General features: G+C 40.9%; 1 long non-coding RNA gene across 1 annotated transcript; it reads right to left on the bottom strand.

The window, feature by feature from the left end:
- Nucleotides 1–1095: 1095 nt before the first annotated feature.
- Nucleotides 1096–6441, bottom strand: LOC106728176. Its single transcript, XR_001364447.1, has 4 exons — nt 6351–6441; nt 5767–5925; nt 4506–4576; nt 1096–1463 (listed from the first exon to the last, which is right to left on the bottom strand). It is a non-coding gene; the product is annotated as an uncharacterized LOC106728176 (long non-coding RNA).
- Between the last annotated feature and the right edge of the window lie 202 nt (nt 6442–6643).

Below are 6643 nucleotides of genomic sequence, written 5' to 3'. Positions count from 1 at the left end.
TTGGAGAAATTGAAACCTTCATGAATTGCTGGTGGGAATGTAAAATGGTGCAGCCACTGTTGAAAACAGTTTGGTGGTTCCTCAAGAAATTAAACATAGAATTACCATGTGATCCAGAAATTTTACTCCTTGGTATATACCCCAAACAATTCAAAGTGGGGACAAAAACAGATACTAATATTCATAGTGTTACCACCATTGGGGTTCTTGGGTTCCCCAAGATAAAAATCAAGAGGAAACCCCAGAGAAAATTTCAGACAGATTTTATTAAGCTTATGCTCAAGCACAAGGGAGGCAGCACAGAGGAAAGGAAAGTCCTCCGAACTGATTCAGGAGCTGGCTCTGCTTGGCTGTTCTTTATTTATTTAAAAAAATTTTTATTTATTGATGAGAGAGAGAGAGATTTGTTATTCTACTTAAGTATGCATTTATTGGTTAATTCCAGGGATTGAACCCAAAACCTTGGCATATTGGAACCATGCTCTTAACCAACTGAGCTACCCAATCAGGGCATACTGGCTGCTTTTATAAGCTGGGGACAAGGCAGGCATTTTGGAAAAGGTGGGCATTTAGAATTTTCCATGTCAGGGTTGAGCTACTTTCTCCGTCGGTTGCTTAGGAACTACTGGTTTTGACATCTGCAAAAAAAGTAAGCAGTTAGAAGGGAGATAAGAAAGGCTACTTCTGCACCCTTGGGCCAGGAGTGGAGGAGTGGTGACACTCTTGTGGTTAGCTTATCTGGTGTTTCTTCTGATCAGCTGGCATCCTTGGGTTCCTGGGTCAAGGTCCCTATGTGGTATCAACAGCATCATTATTGCGTCATTATTCACAATAGCCAACTTGAATGGTATTCACAACAACCCAAGCGTCCATCAACAAATTAATGAATAAGCAAAATGTAATATGTACATATAAGTCGATAATATTATTCAGCCATAAAAAGGAAGGCAGTACTGACACATGCTACAACATGGATGAATCTTGAAAACATTATGCTAAGTGAAATAAGCCAGACACAAAAGGACAAATATTGTATGATTCCGCTTATCTGAGGCATATGAATTCATATGTATGAGACAGAAAGTAGAATAGAAGTTATCAGGGATCATGGGGGAAGCAAGAATGAGGAATTGTAGTTTAATGGGAACAAAGCTTCTGTTTTGGACAATGAAGAAATTCTGAAAATGGATAGTTGTGATGTACAACATTGTGAACATGCCAATGAATTGTACACTTAAGATGGTTAAAATGGTAAATTTTATGTATATTTACCACAAAAAAATAAACATATAAATACAGACAAGATCTGGGAATCTTCTCTCAGGTATCTTAGTACAGTTCAAATGTGATAGATCCATTCTCAAGTTGATTCTTGACACCAGGGCATGGACATAGGTGGTCATCTCAATGTCAGGTCTTTTAATTCATCCAGGTGAGAAGGTGAAATTTCTTGACCAATTTGACTGGTAGGAAAAAATGTGAAACCCAATTTGCAATCTGTTGGTTTTTTTGAGACATAAAGGTTCTATAACTGAGGAACCAACAAAGGAAGGGATAGGAAAGATGCCAGTTGTCTACTTTGTAGTCACCAATTCTTCAAAATCATGTTAAAACTAAGGGCAAATTTTCAAAATATATTTTTATTGATTTTTAGAGAGAGAGGAATGGTGGAGAGAGAGTTCCTACTGGGGATCGAGCCCACACTGGGCATGTGCACTGGCCGGGAATTGACCCTCAACCTTTCAGTGCACAGGATGGTGCCCAACCAACTGAGCTCACCGGCCAGAGTTAAGAGTAATTTTTTTTTTTTTAGCAGTTTAAAATGGCACCTATTTATTAGCTCACAGTTCTGTAGGTTGGAAGTCCAGCTAAGCATGGCTGGCTTCTCTGCTCAGGCTGGAATCAAGGTGTTAGCCAGCTGTGTTTTTATCTGGAGCTGAGGGCTCTCTTCTGAGCTCATTTCTGTAATGGGCAGAATTCAGTTCCTTGTATTACAAAACAGACACATATTCAATGTGGAAAAATTGGAAATTGTTGAAAAACATAAAGAAAATGAAAAATACCTGGTGTCACCCTAACCGGTTTGGCTCAGTGGATAGAGCATCGGCCTGTGGACTCAAGGGTCCCAGGTTCGATTCCGGTCAAGGGCATGTACCTTGGTTGTGGGCACATCCCCAGTGGGGAGTGTGCAGGAGGCAGCTGATCGATGTTTCTCTCTCATTGATGTTTCTAACTCTCTATCCCTCTCCCTTCCTCTCTGTAAAAAACCAATAAAAAAAATAATAATAATACATGGTGTCACCAACCCAGAGAAAACAACTGTTACAACTGCTAACATTTTGGTGAATTTCCTTAAATTATTTTTTCTGTGGTGTGCACAAAACATGTGTGTAATATCTACTACATATAATATATATGCAATGTATAATTGTATATAGATCATACTGTATCTATAACTATGCTTCCTTCTTCTTTCATCCAATATTATTTCATGAGCATTTTACCTATTGAATTCACCTTCCTCAAAGAACTTTATTTTTAATCACTGTATAACATTCCATCATAGAGGTATGCCATAAGTTATTTAAACTTTCTGTTGTCAAACCTTTTTGGTTGTTTCCAGTTGTGAAAATAAACGAAGACCACTCAAATGAGATCAAGTAAGAAAAAAAAGCTATTTATTCAGAGCTTGCTATGGGAAGGAAGCATGCATTTGGCAGAGACTCAAAGGCAGGCGGAGGAGTTGAAAAGCTTCACAGTGGAAAGAAAAGAAAGGCTGTAGGCATGCCCTGAGTGGAGGTCATTAGCAGGGGAAGCTGGAGGTGGGCTCACTGGAAGTGTGACTGGTTCTGGGAGCGTATTTGGCTTTCTCTGATTAGTCCTAAGTTGGAAGGTATGGGAGGAGGTTAAAAATTAGGGAAACTGGCAGTTATTGATCAAGTCCTCACTGTTTGGCATTGTCTTCCTGGACTCCTTGTCTGAAGACTGTATATTGGTTTCTCACACTGCATACATATTTGTATGTGTACTATTATAAACACTGAGGTGAACATGTATCCGTAAACATCAATTTGTCCTTGGGATGAACTCCTACAAGTGAGATTGCCAAGTCAGAAGTTATTGCTTGCTTATTTATGTATTTTAAAATATATTTTGATTGATTTCAGAGAGGAAGGGAAAGGGAGAGAGAGATAGAAACATCAATGATAAGAGAGAATCATTGATTGTCTGCCTCCTGCACACCCCCCACTGGGGATCTAGACTGCAATCCAGGCATGTGCACCGGACTGGGAATTGAACCGTGATCTCCTGGTTCATAGGTCGATGCTCAGCCACTGAGCCACACCAGCCAGGCAGAAGGTATTGCTTTTTTAAAAAAATATATATTTTTATTAATTTCAGAGAGGAAGGGAGAGTGAGAGACAGACAGAAACATCAATGATGAGAGAGAATAATTGATCGGCTGCTTCCTGCATATGTCCAGGTTGCTGCCTTGAGACCACAACCCGGGCATGTGCATGTGCCCTTGACCGGAATCAAACCTGGGACCCTTCAGACCATTGGCCAATGCACTATCCACTGAGCCAAGGCAAGGTATTGCTTTTTAAAAGAACTGTATTAAATTTTGACATTTTGACAATGGACATTCAAAAGCTATAAATGAGGATGTTTGTTTCTCATATTCAGCAAGATGATTTCAATGCTAAAAGAGTTCATCTGTGATACAGAGAAGATTAGCAGGGCCCCGGCACAAGGATGACATGCAAATGTGTGAAAAGTTCCATATTAAAAAAAAGAGTTCATCTGTTATTCAAATAATAATAATTAACCAAATAAAACAACTAACATGAGTTTGTTGAGTATCAGAAATGTGTTTCACTCTGCTGAAGGGTGTGGAAGGTAGAGATGGTGTAAAAGACTTGGTTTTTGACCTCCTGCGGCTTACAGTCTAGACAGGAAATGGAAAATGGATACATGAAATAGATTTGGGCTTCAGCCCTGGCCAGGTATCTCAGTTAGTTGCAGCACCATCCTGAAATGGCAAGAATTCAGGTTCGATTCCCAGTCAGGGCACATATAAGAAGCAACCAATGAATGCATATATAAGTGGAACAACAAGTCTCTCTCTCTCTCTCTCTCTCTCTCTCTCTCTCTCTCTCCTTTACCTTTCTGACTCCAGCATTCTATAAATTTATGGAACCAGGAGAATAATGAGCTGTGCCCTCTGCAGCTCTGACTATAAATGGTGCAATAGAAGACGGGTAAAGATGTGAAGGGCGAAGAGTTAAATAAGCTGGGCATTCAGTGGGGAGGCGTCCAGGCCATAAGAGCTGCCATGCAAATCCCATTAAGAGTAATGCCCTGTAGGTAGAAGTGAGCATTGCTTGTGTAGGAATCTTGAGGATCTAGCTCTGGGCCCCAGTTTCCTCAACTGTAAAATGGGATAAGAATCGCATTCAAATCATAGAGTTGATGTTGGTTGGGATTCCTCCCCATCTACTCACCTCACTTCTCCGCTCTGACCCGGGAAGCTGACCTGGGTAGGCTACATCATCAGGCTCCTTGTCTCTGCCTTCTGTTGGGTTCAGACAATGGGAGGTACCAGCAGGACATGGAAAGGGGAGGAGAAGAAGGAGGCTGGAATATTTGTTCCCTGGGTATCCCATGGGCTAGACATAAATACAGATTCCTGGCCCCCACTCCAAACTGGTGAAAAAATCCCAGGGAGGGAACTAAGAATTTAAATTAATAACAGCATCAAACTCATGGGCACGGACAACAGTGTGGTGATTGCTGGGGGGAGGAGCGGTAGGGGTAGGTGGAGGGGGACATAGGAGGGATAAATGGCACACCAGAGACTTGACTTGGGATGGTGAGCAGTATACAGATGATGGGATGTGGAATTGTGCACCTGAAACCTATATCATTTTGTTGCCCAGTGTCACCACAATAAATCCAATAAAAAGGAAAAAAAATAGCATCCCAGGTGATTCTGATAACCAGCTCAACCACTTAAAGGCCGTGGGCTTCAGGGAAAAGGAAAGAAAAAGAATCCTTTTCTGACATATCACCATTGCTTTTTTTTTTTTTGCCTGTTTTGGAGCTTTATATAAATGGGATTGTCTAGTATCTACCCTTGTCTGGCTTTTATTCAATATTCTGTCACATTTTGCAGGTAGGAGTGGTTCATTCTTCCTTATTGCTCTGTAGCATTCTATGACTACACCACAAAAATAGGAAAGGGCTGGTATTTTTCCGACATTACTAACAAACAGCATTTTCCTCACCTGTCCATATCCTTCAGCCTCCCACTCTAGCACAAGCAAAAATAATTCAATGATGTAAATACAACATAAAATAAAAGCACATTTTATGAATAATCTGTGAATGTTTGCTATAATTCTGTGGGCTCAGATAACAGTTCTAAGTGTTTTACATGTTTTAGCTCACTTACCCTTCACAAAAACCTTAGGAGGGCGATGATATTATTATTCCCATTATCTAATAAGGAACCTAAGGCACAAAGAGGTGAAGTAATGTGTCTGAGTTTACACAGCTCGTCAGTGGCATGGTCAGGATTTGGACTCAGGCAGTCTGGTTCCAGAGCCAGTCCTCCTAACCACTTACTCCACAGCTTCTAACAAAGTTCAGGGCATATGGCACACCAGTGACTGCTATGAAAGGAAAGCATGGCTAGGTCTCATGAGTAGGATGAGCAAAGTATCTGCTTTGTACATGGGAGAGGCTCATGCATGTTCAACTTACATCACAAAACAGAGATGGGAAGACCAGGTAGGTGGCCATCCCAGCCTAGATGTGAGCTGCTGAGGACTTGAATGCCACAAAGATGAAGAGGAATTACTGTAGTCCAGTCATTCAGCACCACTTTCTCATCACGAGAACAGAAGAAAATCAAGGAGCCACCTGTAGGGAAACAGGGATATGATAAAAGTGACTCATGAAGAATTATTGACATATGGCATGTTGACATCAGACACCTTACAATAACATTCTTGCTGTAGGTAATCTGTCCATATTCTGATTTTAATCCCAAGGGTTTCTAAGAAAACCCTGGATATCACCACTGATTATATGAAAAGCAGCAGACCATTTCCACCTCCCTGTTGCCTCTGGGTGGCTGAATCACATGGCAGGCACCTTCCAAATACTCGTTAGGGTAGTTCTGCATAGCTTTGTCCCATGGTTTAACTTGGGTTTGCCCTTCAGCAATAACAATCCCCAGAGTACCCTTGACTATTAACAACATTGGCAGGCTTCCTGATCACACACAAGATTTAAATAGGTCAGGGCTGCTGTTTTTCACACATTACTAACAGTATTCTCCTCACCTGTCACACACCCTTTCCTGCCCTATGCCCGAAGAGACTTCATAGGCATGAATACAGCGTTAGGATAGCATTTGAACAGGTAGAAATAATCTTCAGGTTTGTTCTTTTGTAGAGTTTCTGTTTGGGGACTGCTCATAGAGTGTAAGGGGAAGAAAATGGTTATAACCTGCCATCTTAGCTGGGGGGTTTGGTTCAAAGTCACAAACACACAATCTTGGGTTTCAAATATGAGTCATTAAACCAACAGTTGTAAAACTGTTGTCTTAGCCATAACTTTGTAAATGTTTTCCAAA

Source organism: Myotis brandtii, unplaced genomic scaffold (genome assembly GCF_000412655.1).
Source record: "Myotis brandtii unplaced genomic scaffold, ASM41265v1 scaffold115, whole genome shotgun sequence".
Classification (NCBI taxonomy): Eukaryota; Metazoa; Chordata; class Mammalia; order Chiroptera; family Vespertilionidae; genus Myotis; species Myotis brandtii.
Note: the sequence above shows the minus strand (reverse complement) of the source record. Positions and strands in the feature narration are given on the sequence as shown.